The sequence below is a fragment of the Saccoglossus kowalevskii genome, chromosome 3, assembly GCF_978046115.1.
Source record: "Saccoglossus kowalevskii chromosome 3, keSacKowa6.1, whole genome shotgun sequence".
NCBI classification, from domain to species: Eukaryota; Metazoa; Hemichordata; class Enteropneusta; family Harrimaniidae; genus Saccoglossus; species Saccoglossus kowalevskii.
In genome coordinates, this window is record NC_140643.1 from 16,214,095 (window position 1) to 16,239,950 (window position 25,856).

The window sequence follows — 25,856 nt, forward strand, 5'->3', positions numbered from 1 at the left end:
CACCCCACATACACAATAATAATATTCACCTATGCTGCACAATTTTTAAAACGGTTCTATTCGCTAGCGTTGCGTGACGCTATCTCCATAGTTTCGACCGTCAGTCTGGGAACTATTCGTCGCACACGCAAATATACGAACGATCATTTCATCCCGGTTCGTTGGTAAAGAGACCTATCTTAATAATTTATATACGACTTGTCCAATAAAGTAAACGAGAAGAGCTGCTTTTGTCATTATGATTACGCGTATCAGTGTCGTGTTCAGCGTTGGTGTGACTTCAAACGATAGAATGACTGTGTCTATATAATCTTCCGTTGCACCTTGTGACATAAATGGGTGTGCAAACCTCTTTAAGTTAATGGGTCAAGCGTAAATAACGAAGGTCAACTGGATTTTACTCCCGAGGCTCATTCCACCACCTCAATTTGAAAATAAAAGTATCTCACCAAAGCAAGCCATGCGTTAATTGGATGATTTGCGGCGTAATACGCGGTGTAATGCGGCTTCATTTTCTTTTAATGTTTGTGATCTTGTCATTAGGCTGCCATTAACAAGTCAGTGTTGTGTGAGACGCACAAGTTAGGAATTCCCATAAGATATGCGAAATCCACTAAGCGAACCAGATTCTGAATAACCATGAGGTAGGACAGAGTTCATTGACAATATCGCTTTGCTGTTATTTTTTATGCCGAGCAGGTGAATCAATCAAGAATGCTGCCTCTAATCAGGACAAGTATTTATCTCACTACACCTGTATTAAGCACAGGTTGGTTAAGTTGATACCATGTTTGGTGTAATGGTTAAAAAAAGCTAATAAAATTAGTGGTCATAGTGCATCAAAGTACGTTGATCCACGCAGAGTAAAATGGTCTGTTCCTAATTTTGTTGAAATAGACATCGGCGACTGATATGGATGATTTAATTGGATTGTGAATTTAGATTGAAAATGGCATCTGCTGGCGGCCAATTTAATGAACTTATTAGCGAAAGTTGTGTGTCTATAAATAGCCAAGAAAGTTATTCAACAATACCATGCATGTGGCACGTAATTGTGGCATATGTGCTCAGAACAATTTCAGCTGAATGTGTGTATATAGTGTTCTGAGGCGTGGCTATAATATATTGAATTGAAGTCAAAAATACATTTGAAATTCAGTAAAATTGAGGCGCTAAACGTCATCCGAAACGAATTTGAAACAGTTTCAAAGTGGTTGTCAGTCTTAATTCCTTTCTTCACGCTTCCGCAATTCTCAAGTTGCCTAGTGCCATATAGCCGTCGTATTTGAAAGCGTTCAGGTGGAAAATCTGTGGAATATTTGTTTTCGAAAACAGTGGTGTTGCTTAGAAGGGACATTAAGATAAACACATTGTAATATATGTTGCTGTACTAAAAAGCTACCATTATATGACCATGTCAACAGATTGGGTAGTTTTTTTTTCAATTAGTTAAATACTGTCTTATGATTTTATATGAATGGGCTTCAGCATAGTATTTTAGTTTGTGTGTTTGATTTCTTATATTAAAATGGTATTTAATAATTAAATAGCGTTTTTTTTATTGATTATTACTGCTGCTAATTTTAGAAGAATGTACTACCAACACATAGTAAATAGCAAATATTTGTTAAAAGGTGACTGTAAATGATATTATTTCATAAGAATGCAAGGTCATTAAACAAGCAACGTTGAAAAAACAATAAACCAAAATAGATTATCAACTTGATTCTTGCACTATTTGACGCACTTTCTGGTTAGTAGTATTTTTTCTCGGTGTAACAAATTCTAAAAAATAATACATCAATTTGCATATTTGCTTTTTTTTTGAGTAATGAATGCCGAAAAGTATTGGTCTGCATGTGGAAAATCTCTATACAGTTTAAACAAAACTTTTGACAAAACTTGGGTACGCCGTAGTAAGAGTACTTATATAAAAATACCGCATGAAAATATTGGCAGGGAGAATAATTAATCACATTAATTAGCATATATATTTAATTCCTTGCGCTCGGCATCATCTTCAATTTCAAAAACTAGGTGTTCAATTTGTTTGGAAGTTTCAGATATTTGTTATTATCTAAAATCATGTCATATTTTACATCAAATACATCAAAATAACTATTTTTCGTTTGATTCTCTGATTGTTGTATCACAATCACTGCAAAGTTGCTGACATTTATATCCTAAACCAACGGGTGATTAAGGTATCGGGGGGGTTATTAAAAATAATGTTTTACAGATTGATTGATTGATTGATTGATTGATTGATTGATTGGTTGATTGATTGATTGATTGATTGATTGCACACAGGTACTATAACTTCAGAATGTAGATACTGCTTAAAATTTACATAAGCTGGATAAAAAACATTTTATGAATCACAATCACTGCAAAGTTGCTGACATTTATATCCTAAACCAACGGGTGAATAAGGTATCGGGGGGTTATTAAAAATAATGTTTTACAGATTTCACAGGTACTATAACTTCAGAATGTAGATACTGCTTAAAATTTACATAAGCTGGATAAAAAACATTTTATGAATGAAAATACTAACCATATTTTCATTTTCGATAAGCATACCTAACATACCTAGCTTTATGAATAACACATGTCTTCGGAATGCCATTTCCATCGCCTATCAACTCAGTTTAAAAGTGTTTTAGCATCTTCCGTTAATATTGTTTTGATACAAATACATTCTATTCAAAGTAGTTCATTATTAAAAATAACAAAATTTCGTCACGGTCAGTTGGAACTCGCGTACTTCGCATGTTTTCATTAAATTCATTTAAAATATAATATAGTCGAGTTATTCTTGACATTGATATATCAGAATCGAGATGATGGTCAGTGGTTTAATATCTGACAAAATAATTTACTGAACATGGGAATATTAAATATTAATAAACGACTTGTCTGGTCCAATGCGTCTGTACACACATATATATAAAACTTTTACTCCGTCGTGAAGTACGTTTATTTTTAGAAAATTATACATACTGCCAGAGCCGCCGTGCGTAGTAATACGATCGGTAGTTTTGGGACTAACTGTCCAGTGCGAACGACTTAACATTACGCCTGCGTTTCTATGTATTATTTAAGTATAATAAACACTATGGCATACAATCGCAGTGAGTCACATTGTTGTACTAAGTATCGAATCCATACTGGAAGTTGTCGAATCGCCATATCTCAAGCTAAATCGAGTCGATATAATTTAAAACAGATGCGTTGGTTCCCTGTGTGGATTAGTTCACCCTTGTGACCTGACGTAATATTAGGTGTACTCTGTATCCTGTGAAACTTCAGGCTTTTTTTTAGTGAAAACAGGTTGATGAGTATGAAACGCGACAAACATTGAGTGTGGATGGCGCCTCAGAAAGTGTGTGGGATGATTAAGGTGATTAATCATTAGCCATTGTTACTTAATAAAGACGCATGCTCGTATCATTAATTATATTTCTCCCGGGAAGTGATTTATTCTATTGAATCGTCGGTAGCTATAACCATTTTCTGTTTTGCTTGCTGTCCATCCCCCTCGCATGCTGATCACGTGTCACCAACAATATATTATTATACAAAATACTAGACGTGAGTATTTAGCTGATTTTCCCTCACAACGAGAAACGAGAAATAATTGATGCGAACACTCACTGTGTTGTCAGTGATATCGACGCGTCATGAACAGTTTTGTTTCAATACGTCGCAGGCCGTCATTATAGCGCGCCACGGGTAACGCTCTCAACTTTTGGTATCGACCAGCGTGGCGTCTATGGTATATCAATTCCAGACTACTTAACTGTCTAAACCAAATAGTCATTTTAAATTAATACAACACATTATTGATTTTATGTTCGTCAATATGGTGTGCTGTCATCATAGTCCTAGTAAGGTCATTCGCATGCATAGTCATATACATAGTACATTGCTGAATTGATCTAGGCACAGCCGTGGCAAACAATTCGTATGTAGGACACTCAGCTATTCATGCAAGTAACTAGTGCAATGATGCTTTATATTTTGATTTATACATTTTATTTTTTAGTCATTTATCAGGGATCTTATGTTTATCTAATGTCATTTACAGCCAATGTCTCAATACTTCTCTTACATTCGATATGTAAATAGCACAGGGCTTCAGTTTAGAGGGTAGATTCATTCGCCTGTTGTGAGGAGTACAAAAATTATAATTTGTTTTTGTAATTTTTTTTTGATATAGCATGTTTTATGTGATAATGTTTTAATAGTAGCGAACTACCTTAACCGCACGTGCAGCGTTCTCATTCGGCGCATGGACTGTTAAACTGGTCTTATTTTGAATTATTATACAATAAATAACGTTATTTTTAGTATTTATGCAATTAAACCAATACTATAACTATATATATATACGGGTTTGGTCGGTCGATTTATATTGTAATTTATATTTTTTATCAACAACCAACAAAAGTAACATGAGAGCTGCTTTATGGCTAAACTCCTGAAGTCATCTTGATTGTACGTTTTCTTGTACTCACTGAACCACGAATTATAATTTGGCGGTTCTCTCGCTTGGCTTGGTCGCTATGAGTTACTTATAATGACGGAATTAAATTGATGTCTCCCCTGTCAATTGGCTGTTACAGTTTTGCAGCGATTCTCGTCGCACATGTCCATCAAATTTATTTCAGTTCAGGAACAAGCCATTTATCGCTATAAATGGTACACTGTCCGCGTCGTTCTGTCACCCACGATTTTCGTAATTCCATCGCCGCTAGATCACGATCGACTGTGGTCAGTCGGTTAGGTCGTGGGTGGACTGTTTTCATACGCTTCTTTCAAACCGAAAAAGCAGAAGTAATGCGCATGCGTGCTTAGTTTGAACAATATCGGAAGGCAGTGGCGGCGACTACGCAAGAACATTTTGCTGTTTCCTAACCATCAATGTTTTGCAAGTTCGATTCAACTACAGATTGCCCGAGAAAAGTGCCCAAAGTAAGTTCAACTATTCCAGCAACCGGCTGCCTCGTATCGCTGTTTTTCAGGTTGGATCTGTTCCGGCTCAGTTTTGATTGCGAGTAAACGTGTGGTGAGTAAGCATCTTCTGTTTTGATGTTATTGTATTACACGTTTATAACTAACTCCACAAATCAACTACCACGATTTTTTATATCCGTCTCCTGTATCACCCAACAACTAGAACAACCGTAAAAATGTGTGAGTTTATGGCTGGATTGCCAATTAGCTTCGAGAGTGGGGGTGGATACCAACCTGCGTACTCACTGATCAGTGAGACTGTATTCAATGGTTATGCATGAGCCCCATTCCGCCAAGTACGGCTTGTTTAGTTCCGTAATACATTACTTCAAAGGTGTGCCATTATAGAAAAATGAGTTGTATGTTTTTTTAAGCATAATAGGGTCAGCCGCTGCCACGATGAATAGAACCAGACATGCTAGGTTTCACGTACGACAACGTAACTGGGCCAGCCCTTTTTTTTGTGTCTACCAGAGATCTGTCAGGTCGACCCAGTCAACCCCATTCAGCGCGTGAATGTTGTCACTCACGAAAGTGTCTATGTGTTTAACGTGCTTATTTGTGTCTGTTTGGCTATTTACAAACGACTTGAGTGGCATTGACCTTTACCATGACTTCAGACATTACATTGTTGTTGCTACTAAATAAATGATGTTGTTGTTGTTGTTGTTGTTGATGTTGAAATTGTTGATGTCGAAGTTCTGCTACAAAGTGCAATGCTCTAAACTAAACGTTGATTTTAATTGCGAAACTCGCGAGATTGCCACTCCTTGTGTGGCTAGAGTGAAAATATTGCCACATGGGCCTAGAATCGTTCAAGGAAATCATAATTTGCTTATGAAAGAAAAACTTTAGGCAGATGCTTTGATTCTTTAACGCCGACAAATCATTATTACTTCCTGAATTTTGCGGAACAACATATTTATGATAGAGAATTGCCCACACACACAAAAACAAACTATTTCTAAAGTTCTTCCTGTTTTTTATCAAATGCTAATTTGAATTTTGTTTGGCATCGTTCTGTCTTGCAGAGTGCCTGTGGGGACTTTGAATGAAATCCTCACTATAATGAAATACACAGAGCTTGTCAGTTCGCCTAATGTGCGACTGTCGTTGAATAATACAATCTATTAGGCCTCCAATCAACACGTGTTCTATTTCAGGGATTGAAATGTACAGTACTCCCTGGAAAAGGTCACAGTGGATTAAAATGAAGTGAGACGAAATAATGAAACCATGTGAAAACAAAATGCACAGTAGCATGATTTTCTGGTTCACGAGGTACCATTTTGTGAGTTATTTTTATCCCGGCTAGTCATGGTCAAGGCAATAAACCCAGGAATACGCTCGGGGTGATCTAATAAGCACGTTATAATATTGGGATGTGCCGACAAGTGTGGGTGAAGTTATGGTCTCGTGAATTTGTCCAGTCGAATTTTTGACACCACAATCTGTCGTTTATGCCACCCATCTTGAACAGTGATAGAACGTTTTTCCCCCAAGGGGCTAGTCAATGTCTCCTTTCAACAACATTTCACGGAAGATCACTTATGCGTTGAATCGTGTATATTACTACGTCAGTCGTTAATACTGTCATTCTTTACGTCATTATATCTGTCCCCCACTATGATCCCAACGTGATGTCCATGCCAACATGTCACTGACAGTGGATGCAATGTCCTCTAGGTTTCGCGCCATACGGAGGAGTCGTTGCAATAAATACCGCCGTGGCGCCTTCTTCGTTATCTATTTTATGTGTAGGTATCCATTCCATTGCAGCCAGCAATGCGATTAGTGGATAACCTTATTCAGTACATCAAATGCAGCGTTCGCGAAAGCGCTATAAATGCATACTGTATTCGACAGTACAGATAATACGTTGTTTTACGGGTTTCCTTAAAACTACGGCGGGTTTCTTTGTTGCCAGTGGCGTGGCCTGCATGTTGAGCGACGAGGCATTATTTTGGTACTGCTAAAAAAGCAATTCATACTCGCACGCGCGTGTTTCAGTGGATCTGTGGAGTCAACGTAATTTAACAGTCACGAATACACTGCACCTCAATTCCCAAGTGCATCTACATAAAACTATTCCACTGCGCAACAAAAAAAAGTCAATGAAATGTTCAAATTCGGACATATTGTATTTTTAAATATATGAACACGTTGCGCTCGCGACAACTTTCGGTCTGTAACAGATAACTCGTGTCCGCTCTAGTGGCAGCATTAACGACTCCTTAGATTAAGAATGACGACACCCTCGTGTGTATTTCGTCACAATTAACATCGTTCGCGAGATACTTATTTGGTGAGTAATAAATTAAGAACTATAAAATCGTCATGATAACTGCGAACGAAATGCTAATAATAATACAATTACTAAACACCCTCGCTGTCATTGATGAACCCTAAAAATATGTCACTTTCATATAATGTATCTGTGGGTTTCCAGTGGCGTGATATTTAGTCTGATTACGTCAAATAACCGCATCCTCGTTCGGGGTTGGTTTGCGGTGTGCGCGGTCACTGGCCCTTTCACATACACACACACATATACCCATATCTGCACCAAACGGGAACTATTTTGTTGCTTTTAACACGACCAGCTGCGAAGGAGGATTAACAAAGCGGTGCGTTTGATGACGTATTTGAGAATAATATCACGTGATATTAAATGTTGTGAATGTCAATTAGAATAATTCAAGTCAGCCCTGGCATAGGAACGCAGTACAGTATACAAGATACAGCTGCTGTCACTGATTGTCTGAAAAGAAAGTTATAATTGCACGATATTGTCATCACAATTTGTCCTTATATAAGCGGATCATGTGATCATTAGATTGTATGACAGCTGTGGAGCATGTCGTCCCCCAGTCGTCTGTGTGACCTGTGTTTTTGTTGCATATTATTTTTGACTTCATAAAGCTCTCGGAAATTGAATTGAATAACACAGAAATGCCATCTTTCATACAAAATAACTTTACTTAACAATTTATTTCGCTGTGTGTATTTTAATAGAGTACTTCGATTTAATCCAACGAAAGTCTGGTGAATTAGTACGCGCTTTTCTTAATGGATAATGCATAGCACATTTTCCCCGTGTAGCAAAGGCGTAGGAGTATTTACAGTTGCTGCAACGCGGGGAGCATGAATGAATCTCAGTATCGCGCACGCGCGGGAATTGAGTCCCAAGCGACGATCACAACACGCGCTAAAAACTCAAAGGCTCATGGGTAGACTCTTGTTTGTAATCAATGACAGGCTATGGCCATCTGGCGCATGCGCAGGTGACGACTCCCCCGCTGTAATGCGTTACGTACGTGACGTATACAGCACGTGACAAATACAAGTACATTGTTTATTTACACGAAGTTTGAACACGAGAAAAGCTTCTATCCCGGCAATACTTGTTGAGTACCTGCGGTATTTGTGTTTAATAAACAAAAAAGAAGTAGTGCTAGTATTTATGAACAGTAAGGTCACTTGTCAGTTTACTTTTCATTTGACGTGAAACGTTTCACACATTATTTTTTTAGGAATAGCTATGGAAACGACATAAGTACTACACGCATCTTGAGTAGATTTAAAAGTCTAGTAAAAACATAGTGTTGAGGCGCATAGTGGGTAAATAAAAATTATTATTTAGTTATTAAACTGTTTTTTTAAATTTTTAAAAAGCTCTGCATTCGTCACACCGCGCGCCTCATTCGTCTTGATGTGTGCACAGTCGTCGCACCGTGTGTCACAGTCGTCACGCAGCGCGCCTCATTTGTCACGTGGCGTGTTGCATTCGTCACACCGCGCGCCTCATTCGTCTTGCTGTGTGCAGAGTCGCACCGTGTGTCACAGTCGTCACGCAGCGCGCCTCATTAGTCACGTGGCGTGTTGCAGTCGTCACGCAGCGCACAAGGTATTATAAAGGTTCAGAATTCACGTTCACGTTGACGTTTGACAAATAGTTCGGCTACGCGTTAACTTCGCCGATAGTGTAGATCGCGCATTTCATTGTGCATGGTGACCACCATTACTAATTTAACATTTTTAAATAACATTTCTGAACTTCTCATACTAATACAGTGCTGATTACAGTATATATTATGGAACCATAGGATGACTGAAGTTAAAGTTAAAGTCAATTTTCGATTTGGGGCACACACATATGACACGATGTGACGTCGCGACAAATGACACTTTCAGCTAGTGTTGTGTATCGCCTATTTAGGTGGCGATACGTGAGCTAAGCGAGACTCGTCGATGTTATTGTATTGCAGGCGTTCGGAGTTCAATATGGAGAGATATTTTTGAAGTAATAGTAACACCTATGACATCGTTTTAACTTTCACGCACGCACTGTCATATTGTATTATAGATTAAGATATGTTTTGTTTGTGGCGACAGTTATGGAGATATTTTTTTTTCATTTGCAGTTTATAACCCATAACAAATGAGTAGTAATTCACCCTTGAGCCGTAATCGCCATGTATGAATAACTACAAGCTGTTGCATCGTTAATTTCTACAAATTTATACAATAATAATATAATTATTTCCACGAGCCTTGCTAACATTCACGCACCAACAGCTTACGATAATGTCTATTTTCAGGTCGCACTAGAGTTCATATTTAACTACACTACTTACTATTCAGTTAGAATATTTGCCGAGTTATCTTTTTTTGTGTATTTATTGTGTATTTTAAATTCCGGAGATATGTCTCCGTCTAAATGAGCCATTATGTAGTCAGCAAAACACGCCATGGTGTGTTTTGTGACTATGTTAGACGGCTTTTAAACACCCCTAGCGCGTAGAAGTTAAAATGGTGTTCATTGCAAGGTGCAGTTCTATTTCACAATGATTCCGAAAAAAAAACAATTCGCCCTACTTTACATATCGCCATAGATGTGTCTTCTCATCGAGACGCCAGTGAGGAGTGTCATCCACTTAACGCATGTGCAATACGTAATAAAGCACGTCGATATCAATGATCATTTCATAACAATTTTCAATGCAGAAAATAATATACTTGTTTTAATAAAAATAATTTATAATTACATTGATGATATAATTAAATTAAAATTAAAATCATTTAATGTATGTTAATTTCATCAATTTGGCGGGACTGTGTACTGTACTGTTGGTTTTTACATCGGGTGCATACATTTTAACCTGTCTGTGTGTAAGTACAGAGAGATAAATATTCCCATACAAATACTCATTCAAAATACATTAATTACGGGCGTTCTAAATAGCAGAATATTTATTCTGTATTTTTTTATTATTATCGGGAGAGTTAGGTGGTTCGTCCCTAGTCTTTACACACAAAGAGATGTTAACGTGATTACTAACAATGCAGTTACTTGATATCACGTCCCTAAGATTATCGTACCCAGCATGCATCTTGTACATATATTACGCCTTTATACTCTTACTTCAGTGGTGCACAATGCATGAAAGCTGTATTTCCCATGACTACTCGGTTGCAGCACGAGTATCAACGCGCCGTCAAGCGAGGTGTCAAATTATAGACGATGGATATAATATACTGAGAGATTTTTTTTTCTCTTTTTTTTTTTCATAAAATTCAGTTTTTCATTGGTATCATACATAACACTCGCTGCTTTATCCAGAGTTGAAACAGCACGATATTGAGTCATCTTAGAAAAAGTATTCGGTGCAAACAATGACGTCATACACGTTTACAGTACCGGCGGGAATGTCAGATCTCTCTCTCATTCATTCCTTCATTGACAACAACAAATAGTAAAGAGTGTCAAATTCTGTATATTTGAACAACATTTTTTTTAAAATTTTAAAGTGTCGCCATGCAGTGCGGTCAGTGGAATGCATAACTTACTTGGTATTAGTGCCATTCAAACTTTTAATGTGGTGTGATAATACATAGATAGATTTCATTTTTACTAGTATGTTGGTTTTTTTCTATCGAGGTATTGTCTCAACTTGGTTCGCATATATTGGGTGGGTGGAAGTTGCGGAAACAACTTTTTTTAAATCAGAAATCGACGGAAATTAGGAGAATGTAACAAACCTCATATTTTAAATTCACAATTTTTTTCTATTTACGGCCATCTCTAAACCACAATTTCTTAAACCTTGGGTGGAAATAAACCCTGGTTATTCTTCCTTCTCTATAGACGACATTGAACCTACCGTACCTTTGTCACGTGCTGAAACAAACCATGTCGAATCATGCTCAAATTGGGCGTGTATACGCCTTTCCCAGCAGTCACCTCACGCCTTTTAAATCGATGAAAGGAACGCCGTTCACATTGTCGATATTGTCTGTGGGCGTCAATAACAAAATACTGTTATAGTTTTGCTGTATTCTAAATTACCAACGACTACATAACCAAACAGAGTTGCTTATTGGCGTCATTTTGACGTCACGAAATCGCTTTGTCGATAGAGGGCGGTGGTGCGTGATTCATGAACAAAAATAAATAAACATCAACTTTTTTAATGTGGCGGTCACGGTGAAATAACATTTTAGCTATGTTGTTCAGACTTGTTCAGGATTCTAATCAAAAAAGCACACAAAAACCGCAATGGGACTACGCAGTTGAGGTTGAAACGTATTCAACGTCTGCGCATTCGTTTCTGTGTTTAATCTGTTTTGCGCCCCACTCCTAACCACTTCTAGTAGCGTTTAATCCAATTAAAACTGGCCATCTCTCGATTCCTGTAAATCAAAAAGACTTTTAGCTGTTTGAAAAAAAAAATTCTAAAATCCAACACATTATCATGCATAGCATTTTAGTATTGGCTGCCCTGCATAATACAGGCGACTTGCATTTGACGAGGTATTAATCAAGGCGACCTACCAGTACTCGAGTATCTAACACAACCATCTATCAACATTATTTATCAACATTCCGTAAGTGGCAGTGGTTGGTTTAGACTAGTAAATCTTTATGTAGCAGTGATGTTTTTATGGTCTGGTAATTTTTTTTAAGCGCATTCTGAAAATAAATGGAAACGATTCTCTTTCTATGGCGGTTTCTTTCATTATTTCTATATAATAATACACACTATTGTAGGAGTTGTAGTTTTATGAGATGAATATCGAATGATTCCTTTACTAGTTGTCTAATTGATTTGATAAGATCATGAGGTTCTCGTTTATTAGATTGAAAATAAAAAAAATCCAATCACATTATCTGTTATGGGAGGACGAGTTCGGTGCCGCGATGCGCTGCTTATGCTACGACGCGAGAAGTAAAAATACAGACACAATAAAACGTTAGAATATGCTCTGTTCTAGACACCGCGTATATAAATTGCATGTCCGTATGTTCAGGATAAAGATTACAGGGATAGATTCACCATATATCAGACTCAAAAATCGTGTATGCTTTGTTGTGCTGGCGCTATTCGAGAGAGATTAGTGCATATACAATTGTTTTAGTTCGTTAATTCATAATTTATTGGACCACCTTGCAAGACAATTGCATGTAATTTACTGGTCGGTCACCAGATATAGCTATAACTGTGTTTTTAGGTGAGGTCACAATGGAACATTTCCATAAACTCGCTTTAATGAAGACACTAGAGAATACTTTCATCTCTAGTTTTTTCCTTTATAAATTTAATAAAATGCGTAGTTGTGAACTTTATTTCACCGTTATCATGGGGGAGGGGATACATTTTCCGGTTTACTCTTTTGATCTGGGTGTATACATTGCACAAAAAGGTGAATAGGAATCTGGACAGCATAGTTTCAGAAGTTATTCCTTATCATCTTGGATTTGATTGAGTCGACTGCATTCATGGTTAAACACTACTTACTTATATTAGATTTCCATTGATCAGTGAAATGGCCAAGTGAATGAATTGTGTCAATTTCAACTTCGAGTCAATGCATCGATTCTGGGAGTGTTCGCACATAATTCTTGTGGAGTAATTCGGATATCAAGCAGGACCCGATGCGATGATGTGTACCAGTGAACAGATATGCTATATGACGAAGTAGTTTCCAATTCTCTAAATATATAAAGTATCATGTCAATTCATGACACCATGCCAATTAACGATACAGCGAGTGGGCTTAGTTGATCTCTACCACCCGGGTTCATGGTGTCCAAAATTAACATTTGATAATTATTTTGTTTTGGGAACTTGGAATAAATTGATATTATTAACTTTCATGTCAAGCAACGTATAAATAACACGAATAATCTTGCTCCGAAGGTTTAATAAAATTGCTGTCAGGGACTGACAATTTTCCTGGAATGTCACGAATAATTTCTGCACACAATATCTCTTTTTTTTATATTACTGACGATTGATCATAAAGTATCATGAAAAACTACAGTGATAACGATTTAGATCACGAGATATCAATTGGCTAATCAAACAACTCGATAGGACGAGTGAGGAGTATTAGTGTAGTCTTTAAAACACTAGTTGTTACTGTCCCTCCGTTTATCTAAAGATCACTACCCGTCGATACATATGTTACATCAAAATTGTAATCAAATGTGTTAGGGAAAATGTTCCTCCCGATGCTTGCTCATTCTTGCTTGTTCATTTCATTTGACACAAGGTAAACTCATGAACATGCTTATGTAAGTTCTTTTTTTCTTTTTTTACGAGATCATTTTGTCTTAACAGTTTCCGGGGGATGGGAAATCAGGAACAATGCAGGCGGCATTCGTCCTGGAATTGGTAAACTAAACCGAAGATCACGAAGATCAAACAAATTAACTTGAATGATTCTCAACACTATGTTTAATCATTGATTTTCAATCTCGAGTTGAGAAATGGGGTGAAACATCCAAGTAATGAGTTCATCATTTACTATGTCAAACTTGTCTTATCCAATCAGGATCAGGATTATTTGTTATTCCCACGGTTCGTCGTTGTGTATTAAAGTCTTGATAACGTGTATATTTCTAGCAACGCATACTCAAAAGTGTCATTTAAAATAGATATAAGCCAATAATGTCAACATACGCACACGTCGCCATGGCAACTATTCATACGTGTGTTTTTATATATATAAATATATAAAGATGGCATGCAAATTATCATTGAACTGTTGTAATAAACGGTTCAACGGTTCAGTGACGTGATTTCATTTGTTTCTCCGAAACATTTCATACTACCATTGACAATATGTTTAGTCGACCCAAGACCACAATTACGTGACAATTTTGTTATATTCAATTTCGCGGTCTGCATCTGTTAATTCACGTCTTACTTTAACTTAGACTTCATTTCACATGAACTATATCAGCGTGCGCAGATGAAAAACGCCAATGGTTATTGTTGTAAACTCGCACGTATGTTCAATTGAATGAGACTCTATAGACCCGCGTGTAATGTCGCCTGAAAAAGGAATTGAAATGTCAGTTCTGATATTTGACTTTTATGTAAATCATGGTTTTGATCGGGACACTGGCGTTTTCGTTTCGAGACTCAGTTTACGCGTTCAATTCAGTGACCCCCATACTGTGTATTTATGCAGGGGAGTCGTATATACATAGATAGACTGGGCTTTTACAACAGAGTAGATAGTAGAGTTCGTGCCTATTTATTGAACTATGGAGTAATTCATGTTATTCACCAGATAACCTCGGACTTCTTGGTATTCTGGTGATGATATTGTTAACATGGTGGCTTTGCATCATTGATGTACATCTTCAAAAATGATGGTTTTACAGAATCTGTGTTAATAAACGGGGCCGTGGAAGATAGCAATTAATAATAAAATATAATATATTTTCGCTTGCAATTATTTTTTGCTATTTTTGCTGAAGAAATGATTCAAAGAAAATAAAATCCAACGAATATATATTTTCCCCTATATTTTATATGCAATTCACCAAGAATCAGTGAAAATAAACCCCATACAAAAACCCCAAAAGTCTTTTCAGCGAAAATTAATTCCAGCTAAAATAAAGTATTTAACAGTAGTAAAAATTGTCCCGTACTTGTCTTTTCTTCACATCGTATATTCCACACGCTTCGCTTACGGAAATTTGGAATTATGCTGCCCGGAAATGAAATAATTTAAATTATACATTCTTGAGTAGTTGTCTTGCGAGAGATAAAAAAGAGAGATTACCATAGCGACAAAGTCATTAGCACACAGCCACAGTCAAAAATCAGTAAAAATAAATTCCATACAAAACCCCCAAAAAGTCTTTTCAGCACAAATTAATTCTAGCTAAAATAAAGTATTTTCAACAATATAATACGCGAAGCATGTGGTTTAAATGTACAATGATTCACAGGTTGCGAGCATATAAAATACATACACAAGTTATTAAACATTGATTTAGAGCCACCTATCAGCGACATTACTGTGGGTTCTCGTTTTAATCTTTTAATCTAACATGCCGTAGTCCCTTCCGTCTATATTGGCACAAAAAAACTCGTAAACGGATCATTTTAATCATATGAATGATGTAACGCATTTTCTGAATTAAACATGACCCTCTATTGGTGAATATCAAGCGGCTTATTCGCACCAAATTCACAATACTCGTTATAAAATCTCGAGTATTTACGTTGAATTTTGTTGAATTTGGCTCCATCTTGATTAAATGCGCTGTCGTGTAAAGACGGGTAAATAAAACGTAATTAGGATTTAACTAAAAGTACTCTTTCATGATTTCGTTTAGAACTCAACTCAAGGAATTCATAGAATTTATATTATACGGGTTTCCTTTTTTAGAAGCACGTGTTTTTCAACTTGAATCATCCGTGATTGTCCGTTTCTACCTCTATCTTTTTTTCCGTTTTCTCGCTCCCTTAGTTATTTTCTCCTGTGTTCAAGATTCTTTCATCTTTACAATATGCTTTTTTTCTCATGCCATTTAGAGAGTGTTTCTTTATCCACAGACTCTCGATAACTCTTTCACTCCACTTCTGGAATTACACAGAATCTCACCCGCTCTCATGGTTGTTTATATTGTCTGTCAATCAAGTGCAAAGTGGTGTCTTAATTGCTTAAACTCACGCGTCACACACAGATCGTTCTTTTTGCTCGTTCGATAATTCACATGCACTATCACCATGAAATGATGCGAATGACCTCGATAGTACTCCTTTAGTTTAGGTATCTTACATCCATTTATCTTACGGACAAAGCTTTACATTTGTTTCTATTCTTTGTATTGAGGAAGATTCTAGAGAGCAGTGCATGAGACCTCATGTGCATACAGAATGCCATCTTATCTTCAAATATGTTACAAGAAATGACTGACTTTTCTTTCTTTTTTTTTTCATTTCTGATCTGATCTAAAAGAAAAACAACCTGGTTTATCGAAGTTTAATTCTTAGCTTCATATTCGGATGCGGGGTAATCGATAATACGTACTGTTGCGAGAGTGAAACATGTGTGGGAAATCGATGATGACAATGGTTAAAAAAAAGTACTATTGCCCACGTACAAGTCATGCATACTTTCTAGTTTAACATCACACCTACATGTGCATTGAAAACACATTACCGTCTAATTCCCATCATATACTCACCCATCAACAGTCCCTGCATTCACTAATTAAAACATGCAAGATTTTCAAATCATTTCCGCCCAGACTGCCAACTGAGATGTTTTCCTATTATGTCTGCGCTGTTTCAAAATCCCGGAAATGAGAAGCGTTTACAACAAACCTGTAAGCCGCTCTGTCAGGGATCTTAAAACTGAGTAACTCGTTTTGCTTTGATTGTTACTAACACACTCAACATGCGGTAGTTCAATTCTGGGTCGTGCCAAGTCGCCGATATTATTTTTGCTTAGCATGGGAAGGGTAAACCGTGTTATGTTTTTATTGTTTCCTGAAACGCTATTCACTGTATCTGATTGGTCTCGGATTTCGGTGACAGAAAACTCACCTTATCTAAGTCCGTACAACTACTAGTATATAAACAATAATAATCACTCACATGGTTAAGTAAGTTCACGTTTCTCAAAAGTGTGAACGGTGTGAGACTTCGGCGACCACGTTGAGTTCTCACGATATTTAATCACCGTTTAGATAATATGAACTACTAATATTATTTAAAATGTAACGCATTCAAGTTTTTCTTTCACAACGGATTTCGCCGTTATTTACATGTTGAACTGACTTGTATGATGATACGATGAAAATATATTTCACATCCCATTCTTCCACCAGAAGCAGGTGTAATGAATGAATGAATGAATGAATGAATGAATGAATGAATGAATGAATGAATGAATGACCTTTGGCACTATATAATTATTTTGTGATGATACCCTATATAATGGATGATTTACGGAGTTCAGCATAAAGTAGGTCACAAAAAAATAAAGAACTTGAAATAATATTACGATGAAGAGAGCTCATATCATGGGGGAAATAAACTAATAGTAATTGCATTGACGCGAATATTGGTCACAGTCGTCTTGTATCCCTGGGAATTGAACACATCTCTCATCGGTGTATTCCAATGGAACGTATTTCCGTATTTACCAATTATGGTCTATGCACATTGGCATCTATACAATCCCTAAAGGAATTTCCATTAATCCGTTGCGATAATTATTATATATAAGCAAAAGAAACCAAAGGTACATATCCAACATACTTCTTAGGAAATGATATAATATACACAACTTTGCATTTGTACCTCCGCATAAGAAACATACAATCGATACTACCTTAGACTGTTTCGAATTGACGATCTTATGGGATGCGAAGTGCTTGCATGCTGGGTATCGAATGTCTACAGCATCTGACAATTAAACAGTTCAATTGATTTCGCGATCTAATACATACGAAATGGGACATAACATGTCGGATGAAATGTGTCGAATTGGAATTTGGTAAGGAAGATAATTGAATTAGCAAAGTTTAACGGCTGTGATGTTATGTTTATATCACCCATGGGACGAGAAGCAGATTTTGCGCATGATGAGCAGCATTCTATAAGGGGTATATAGTATCATCATATCAACTCGATATCTATCTTCATTCATTCACTCTCTCTCTCGTGATTTAGAGCAATTCGCCCTTAATATAACCTAACCTCGCTACTGCATATTCGGATATATCGATATATATCCTGGCTGCGATTATGTTGTTTGTCGACAATGAGTTAATTCGAAAGATCGTCACAGTGTTTTAAAAAAAATAAAACTGAAACGCGACTTCGGTGCACCTCGGTTTATTATAATATCGAGTACATTCGCCAGTACACGTAGTATGCTTTCATCGGGTAATTGTTCACTATTTCCGCAATTATTCATGATAACCCTTAGCGTCACTCATTCTCGAAGTAAGTATCGGTGTGATACGAATCCCTACCAAACACCGAATGCGATTCTAATTGTCACGTTTCTCGAAATATATTATTATGGCTTGCTTAAATTTAATATGGGTGTTTCGGGGTTGTCAGAAAAATATTCAGAATATAACATTTGGTTATAAAATGTGTATTTCCGTTTCAATATAATATTCATTCATGTATTGGTGACGTCATGATGTTTTACATCAAAGGTTTTTCAGCACGTATCACTGTATGTCTGGCCTCGGACTGAGACATCAATCTGTGTTTAGCCAACCTTATTTCACTTGTTTCTTGGATAGGTTCATTCTATATGTTGTGACTGAACTGCCACGTTGTCTTTTTTTTTTTGTGATTCTACGTTAGTCCACCTTTCTTTGGATGAGGCTGAACAGGCTTAGTGTAACGATGTAGAATATTTTGTTCTTATTGTGATTGACTCGAGTCCCAGTTGTGAAACGTATACAATACATGTAGTCTGCAAATGTGTTCTTCCTGCGCGCCGAGGTAATTGTTTGTAAGCACCATTAATGGTTATTTGCAAATTGGTATGCCCATTTGTTGCGCTGAGAGAGAGTACAACATCAGTTATTTTACCGCGTTACGCGGTGTGTTTTACTAATGAGAAAGAGATTCAGGTTATTGTTATATTATAATATAGTTAGAATATATGGTTGGAACAATGTCTTACATTTTTAAAGACACATGGCCCTGCCCCGAAACTTAATAAACTGGTTTAAATTTCCAACTGAATCGAGATCACACGAGTTGCGAGCACTTTTCATGGTAGGCGAGGGGTATGGTAAACTGATCAAAATAGGAAAACTTTGTACAACTAACAATACGAAATACTATTGCAAAAATGGTTGATATTATACATTTTGCAAAAAAACTATTTGTGACAACAGGGGTTCGGACTGAATAGTAAACATTATCTTCGAAATATAGCATACATAAACCAAGTCTAATCTCAATCCATGAAAACCGCTGACGCGATTCAATTTGAGGGTAAAGAACAAACATATTACGATTCGCGATTTTGTATAAGTTTTTCTATATGTCAACAACCAACATGTCGCTCTATTGTCTCGCTTAGTGGGCGTATCTCAAGCCTGGTAAGGATTCGGTGGTCAGGTCATCGATGCTTCCGTTGGTGTTAATCGCCGGGCTTGTCGCCTGTTTAGTAAAGCGGCGAGAAAACAACGACTCGCAACTAAAAAATAATGTATTTTTTTTTTTTTCATTTTTTGGCTTGGTGTATGTGCGAAAATAATGAATAGTCGGTGTCACCGCCAGGTTGTTGAAACATACGAGAATCGTGTCGAACAGCCCATTTATACGTAAGTAGGCTTTTGCCATAGAATTTGAACATAAAATCTAGAACGCGCACAGCACGATGGGTAAATTCTTACCCCTGAATCCACCACAAATTCCCGTGGGGATCAATATATTCAAATCGGAGTAGGTAGTAGTTGTTTACCAAAAAAACATAGCTCTTCGTCGCCCCTAAGGATAGTAGTATAATTCAAGAAAATGTCTTAGGAGAATTGGAAAATGACACATACTAACGTGATGTACGTGCAGGTCTTATGAACGTATAAGCGGTACTAAGGTGATCGGTAGTGGATACAAGACCTCGCTCTTATCTCCCGCCAAATATCAACTACTAAATACTATTGCTGGCCGTTAATAGTCTCTAATTATATTACAGCTATAAACATAAATATGCATTAACCAAATCAAGTGACATTGGCGAGCGCTAACACTGATTAGAAACAACACTTACGCTAAACTACAGGTGATATTGTATATTACTTGTCCTCGCTTACTTGTCTGAATTGTTTGCAAACACAGGTGGTCATTGTCCGGATAGAAAAAAAAGGTATTGAAAATGATGGTATTCTTTCGGGGGGAAATATGTCACGGTACTATAGTCTACACCCATTGTAAGTTGGGCATTGTGTGTTACAATCAAAAACAGTTATATTGAAATCTTTCTAAACATCGTCTGAGCAAGAAATAAGGGATTGCAATGTGGGTCATGTCATCCAAACTAACGACAAAGGTGTGGGAACTGGGGCTATTGTTTCCATGTGAAGGCAATTCATTGTTTCTCGATACAAGCTGATCGTATGATAAACACATTTATGAGATTTGAACGGGACAAACTAGTTGCAAAAGACATGAATGAGCTTTATTCACCGAATGGTTCGAATGTACTAATGCTGAACTAACTAATTCTAAACTATTTTCATACAGCTAGTTGCACCTCTACTATACACGTACAAAAATACTTTCTAAAATACATTGCAGAAACATTATACAAATTACCTAATTAATATGCAAATGTACTGCTATAATTTCAATATATGAAGTATACAGTATTCTGCAAGTACCAATACTGGTTAAATACATATCACCAAAGTACGCGATGAAAATAACACTAGAACACTGAGCCGGGGTATTTGAAACCGAAATTGTCATCTAAGCGTTAGGCCGTCGCTGATTGGCTGCTGAGCAGGAATGCCGTTTCCTGTAAATGCTGGAAAGCGAAATAACGAAATAGCGAAATAACGAAATAGCGAAATAATAAAAAAGGTAAATATTTACAGTATGTTGACCATTGTATTAAGATACGTCATAATGCAAAACACTAGTCACGGTGAGTTATTTAAAACATACGACTCATGATCGGAAAATATGACTACAGTTCAGAATTGCAGACGGATATTAAGTAACTTAAGAGCATATCAGAAGCAATTAATATAAAATATTTGAAAAAAAAACAGCAGTCAAAAGTCAAGAATGCCAACAAGTGCATTTACGCCATGCCAACCGATTGTGTCCATTGACCGACGTTGGCGGCGCCACAGTATGTAAAGCTATGTAGGGCTCATTCCACTAATTTGAACTCGACAATGCAAACATATGAGATTGCTATATGAAAATGGTAAACAAAGTTGAAAACTGGGAAATCAACATGCCAGTAATAAACCACATGGAAACGCACATGTTGGCCAGTTAAAACTCTTGCAAAACTTTGGAAAACAAGACCACCAACTGTATTTGGATTGCACCTAGAGAAATCACTGAAAAAACACCAAGATTAGAACATCCAAGTAGACACAGAATAAATCCACAGCTGCTATAAAGGGAACATGTTGTCTCGCCTTTAACCCAGAGGATGCACGTCCTCAAACAGGTCGCACATGAAAAAAACATTTTTTTAAATTTCATTTAAATTGATGAACCTTGATGGCCACTAATAAAACCGTTTTGTGCATTTTGTGAATTGTGATGGCTATAAAGAAATCAAATCATCATAATTACCTAAAGTCCATTTGCATTCAGCTCAAGTTCTTTCTTCATATATATAATTTTATCTCTCCTCCCATCATTATTTTATGTGATCTGATCACACATTCGCTATCCTTGTGGTTAGTTGATGGTTACAGGTTTTTAGCTATCAGTTACGTGTGCATTGTAGTATTTCATGTTATCCCATTTATTGCAAACTTTTTAACATTCCTCTTTTATCAGAACTATTCTTGATCTTCTTTTTATATAAAATTGTTAATTCTTCTTATGACTGCCCTGCTATTCTTGCCAATATTTACTTTTGTTCCAAATAGGTGTTTGAGACGCAAACCATTTGTTTTTTAAACCTGACTGTGGATCAGTCAACTTCAGGAAGCATTCGTCACTTTTAAGGTGTATGACATTATTAAATGACATTTCATTTAAATGTAATATTGATATTTTTTCATCTTTATATAGTTTTAAAACTGTACTGTATAATTATTTTTAATTTTATTGTGTTACTTTGTCATGTTGATGTTTATCTGCTTATATTTGTATTTTCTTTATGTATTGTTTATTTTTTCCAGTTCTGTTAATGGTTTTGCTCATTGAACTGTGTAATGAATAAATAAATAAATATCTAGGTCAAAAATCGTTCAAGCGACATTGTGTTATTATGAGTCAGTTGAAGTGCTATTTAAATGTGAAAAAAGGGAATAATTTTGAACTGATTAAAAATCTTCAGTACATGGGGAAAATTTTTATTGGAAGGGGTAGACAAAATAGGTGGGAGAACAGTTATTGACATGCCTTTTAAAAAAAAATACGCAGAAAGAATGCTTTGGCTAAAATGACTCTTTAATGATAATAAACAATAATAAACAAGCCATGCATGGCACAGTCTCAGTTATTAACATGTCAGACCTTCAGTGAGTTTTGAAAATGAGATTACATTAAGTACTGGTTGCAGACATTTCAAAATGCCCGATTGTAGTACATTTTAAAAACCATAATGGGACCACAAGCAATTTGTTTTGACAAAATGACTGCATGCCATGATATACAAGTATGAATGTTGAAATGTTACTCTAGGCATGTCTGAAGTAATATGCATGGAAATGTATTCTTCAAACTATTACAAAGTTGCCCATTGAGACTCTAGATTAAATAAATATAGATGAATGGATACAAACCAACAACGCAATATCTTTGCATATTAGCAAAAGTGAGTATAAGAGTCCAGAAACAATGCAATAATACATCTAAACATTTTGGGCAGAAAATACTGGCTGAAATCATAATTCCATAACAAAAATTAATGTTCATTGTATGATACAACATGTACTGCATTTATCAAAATGTCCCTTAAAAATAATAGAATGTGAATTTCTATACATGTAAAAGTTAGTAGTACAGCAACATATCTAAGCAAAATTTGACAAGATAAGTACTAAGCGTTCCCCAATTAATACTATATGTACTGTATTAATGTTCCCAAATAATAGTGCAGTGATATATATATAATCAAAATAAAAAAAATGGTCAGATTTGAAAAGGCGAGACACAGAATAGCAATTCAATCAGACAAAATGTTAAAAATGTTTAAAGAACATAGAATTATCAGTTAATCTGCAAACTCTCATTGGTAAAATAGCCTTCTATTATGGATATGCAAGAAAAAAAATTGCTACCAGTCCATCATGTGTATCAGTAATCCTGCAGGTTAAACCATCATACCAAAAGCACAAAAATTATGACTACTGTAGAATACTTTATTTTCGCTTGCAATTTATTTTTGCTATAGGGATGATTCCGTGAAAATAAAATCTAGCGAATATACTTTTTTTTCCTATATTTCACATTAAACTCATCAAAAATCAGTGAAAATAAATTCCATACAAAACGGCCAAAAAGCCTTTTCAGCGAAAATTGATTCCAGCGAAAATAAAGTATTCCACAGTATTTGTTATATTAACTTCAGCCATTTGTCAAAAACAATCAAATCGGAAATACACATGTCAACCATTATGCCCTGTCACTATACCAACTCTGAACCAAATCAGTCAAAGCATGTCTGAAAATGACAAAACCTTGAACAAAATAGCCACAAATCGACAGTTATGAATCAAAATGCAAAAAAAAGTGAAAAATGAAAAAAAACAAAAAAAAAAACATCAGGTAACCAAATAATAAAAGCCTCACATCAAGTTAAAATAAATCAGTCTAAGTATGTCCAGACGAAAAACCAGTTTAGTGCATTTTCAGTGCAATTGGCCATCTTTGATCAGATTACAAAATCGATGCACATGCATGTCCCAGATAAGGTCCTAGCTATGTGTAAAATTTGGAGAGAATCTATCCAAGGATTACAGAGATACAGAGATGAATGCAGGAAACTAAACCTGTTGTCTGAAAAGATAAATCTATTATTTAACTTTATTTTCCGCTTTTGAATGCTTCTAAAACACTTTCATATTCAGGAGTCTGAATATGGTCTTTGACCTCACTGTGTATTAAAAGCTGCCTAGCCTGAAAAAATGGATAGACACGACGTACACAGTTCAAATTTAAATGATAATACGTATTTTGAAAGTTAGTGGTAGTCATTTTCTCACCAACCTTGTTGTAGTATTCTCGATGATCAAGGTGACGGATAATTAAATCATATGGTGGGTTTTGATATTTTTTTGCAAATTGCAGTTGACATCCATAACACTTTTTAATTATCCCATGCATGAAGGTTAATACAAATGGATTATCAGGAGTCCAACTGTCTGGGTTACTAAAACTATTCAGAAAATCAACATTCTCTGTAGAAGATGACGGATTTACTCTCCTTACTGTATTCCCTTTTCTTCCGGCTCTCTGTCTTTTCTTTTCATGACCTTCATTCGCTAGTAAAGTTAAGTTCACTCTGTCCTGTTTTTTGTGCCACTGTAGATACAAATTTAGTGTACCATGCTTCTCAGAAGCAGCAACAGCATGAGAACAAATGCACTTTGACTTATAACTTGGACACTCACACGTGACTTTTCCATTGTGAAAAATAAGTACATAATTTGGCTCTTTTCTATTACTTTTAACACTAAAAGCTGCAATGGCATTGTCTTTTAATATTGGAGCTTCACATATGTTCTTTTCATCCATCAGTAGCGCCTCCGCTTTTTTTTCAATAAAATTTATCCCCGGAACTGACAAATCATCACTTAAGCTACATGACAAGACATTTCCAATATTTGCTGCAGAAGGGAATGCACATGTGATTCCACTGTCTTGAGTTTCCTTTTCACCATACATTTGCAGCATAGTCATACTCCGCAGCTTGTTTATATATGAATGTTTTTGTTGTTTATTCCAACTGTGCCATATATCACAGTCTATTCCATGGTGCACAAATTCACTTCTCAATTTGTACTGTCTTGATACTCCTATGATAGCCTGTACGTATTCTTCTTCCTGTGATTTGGCAAGTCTTTCAAGTGCTTTTATGAATCGTAATTCACCAGACATACGATGGTCCATTTCATCTTTAATACGACGGTTATTAATCTCACAATCGTTTGTGAAAAACTTTCGAGGTGGAAAACCTAAGCCTGCTCTTGAACGGACACCTGCCAGTAGACTTTCTTTAATATTTTCATCTCTATCTTTCAACCATTTCATTACTTCTTGAACATGAGGGGCATCCTTCCATTTATTACACAATTCAAAGTAAGCATGATCATACAAGTCACTGTCTTCAGTATCCAGCAATCCACTGTGATAGGTGGTTCCCCTTGTATACCCAAATATATCATTGCTATATACAGTTTTCTCACTCTGTGTCAATCCTAAACTCCTCAGGTGATCTTGAAAGTTGTTTTCAAAGTGCCGAAAACATCTTAACATCATAGACTTAGGAAATATATTTTTCATGGCATTAATAAGAGCTTTTTCACCATCAGTACCACAAGCCAGAACATTCCTTAATGCTGGTCTAAGTGCAACAAGTTGACTGAAGAAAAAGGAGAATATTTTTACATCAGAAGCGAGATGAATTAGAGTTAGCCCAATGAAGACTGGATTCTCGCTGTTTTTCTCTAAATTTTGCAAGCATTTCTTTCTATAGGTTGTTGGCGTTACACTAAATTTACCATTGTTGAATGTTGGGTCTGCACATAGAATACTGAAATCTGCAGGATCTGTGCAGTATTTAACCAAATCGTCCAGCTGCTCCTTAGTCCCGACAATAATTAGAGGCTCTGGTACACAAGCAATGTGCAAAAC

The 25,856-nt window shown here is 36.2% G+C and overlaps 1 protein-coding gene across 1 annotated transcript in view; it reads left to right on the plus strand.

Moving 5' to 3' along the window:
- The first annotated feature begins 4,885 nt into the window (after positions 1-4,885).
- LOC102806785 (rhodopsin, GQ-coupled-like) overlaps positions 4,886-25,856 on the plus strand; it is a 52,694-nt gene continuing 31,723 nt past the window's right edge. The window contains exon 1 of the mRNA XM_085496502.1: positions 4,886-5,071. The gene's annotated coding sequence lies outside the window, so the exon portion shown is untranslated. The remainder of the gene's footprint in view (positions 5,072-25,856) is intronic.